The sequence below is a fragment of the Triticum aestivum genome, chromosome 4B (assembly GCF_018294505.1).
Source record: "Triticum aestivum cultivar Chinese Spring chromosome 4B, IWGSC CS RefSeq v2.1, whole genome shotgun sequence".
Classification (NCBI taxonomy): Eukaryota; Viridiplantae; Streptophyta; class Magnoliopsida; order Poales; family Poaceae; genus Triticum; species Triticum aestivum.
In genome coordinates, this window is record NC_057804.1 from 65,356,785 (window position 1) to 65,358,426 (window position 1,642).

Sequence of the window (1,642 nt, forward strand, 5' to 3'; positions counted from 1 at the left end):
TCGTACATAGTAATAGACCATCTAAAATAGCATTCCACTACTACCCACTACAAGCAGTATGTGCTAAACTAGCATGTCACTACTACAGACTAGATTGGAAACTGGGTCCTAGCAGCTACATATTCAGTTTGCAACATAACCAATCAAGACCCTACAAGGTGCCACTTGTTCATCCTACCAAGAACAGCAGCATCCAGAAAAGCCCCATATTTCATGCACTCTACTTCTACACAAATGTGCTCTGCTCCTAGCTAGTTTCAGTTCAGATCTGATTACTTTTTGCTCTTATCCTGGTTTAGATCTTGTGGTAATTAAATAAATGTCCGTATATGCAATTGCAGACCAAAACAAAACTACAATTAACAGCCCCTATTTTATTGCAAGTAAATTTGCTATCTTGTACTCCCTCCTCTCTGGATTAGAGATCCTGGGTGTAAATCTAGGTTGTCTATTTTACCAACATAACAATACATATCACAAAAGTTATACCGTTAGTAGAAAGTACAATAAATCTTCAGCAAGAACCAGTAAGGTCCATATAGGGCTCTGGCTCCAACTATATCATGTTTTATTTAAACACAGTATGTTTCAATTCCTCCTCTATACAAATCTTGAGCAAGGACCAGCATATCTATATTACTATATAGTGTACGAGTTTTGAAGATTTGAATCTCAATGATAGGAAAGAATCTGAACCGTTGATATAGTCCATCAAATGGTCCAAAATGTTGGGATTCGCATCTACAGTGCCAGCTACAATGCATCTGCATTATAGTAAAGATTCTGCTGTTTTCCAGAACCATCTACAAACAAGAAAAGTTCACCTGCTTGCTACTGCTGTGCATTTGTGTGTGTAGCAGGCCGAACCAAGCATACAAATAGATAGGCAGTCTGCGGCAGCGTGCACACTAATCACGTTGGCAAGGAACGAGGTGATGTTTTGGCCTTTTGGGACAGTTCTTAGAGTTGGTTGTACTATAAGATACTACTTGGGGATGGCTTGAGAAGTATTCAATGGTGGTTAGCGCATATGCATATCTGATGGAATGATTAGAGAGTTTTTGGATGGAGAAAAATAAGCGAGATAGTCTCGACCATGGAACACAGCGATGAACATTTCCTTTCTGAAAAATATTGAAGGGGGCTAGAAATAAGAAAAGAAACTTTTGTTATACCTCGCAAAAAAACTTTGGTTGTATATGAGAAAATATACTGGAATAAAATAAATATGGATATTGATCTGTCCAGACTTATTATATGCAAACCCGTTTATGTTTCATTTTTCATTTTTAATAAAATTTATAGTTTGAGAATTGTTCTTCTCACATTGTAATAACTCATATATATCTCAATGGACGACTAATAGAATTACTTTATTGCTTGCTGTAGGGGGCAAAAAGTAGATAAGTTTTCAACATTGTGATAATCAACAATGAAATCAATCACAGCAACTAAATATCACAACAACATTGTGATAAGTTTTCAACATTGTGATAATCAACATTGTGATAATCAACCGGACTAGAGATATCGGGAACTAAACTATCAACGAAATCAATCACAGCAACTAAACTATCAACGAAATCAATCACAGCAACTAAGTGAGGAGGCGTAGGGGAGGGAGGGAGGGAGGGAGGGGAGG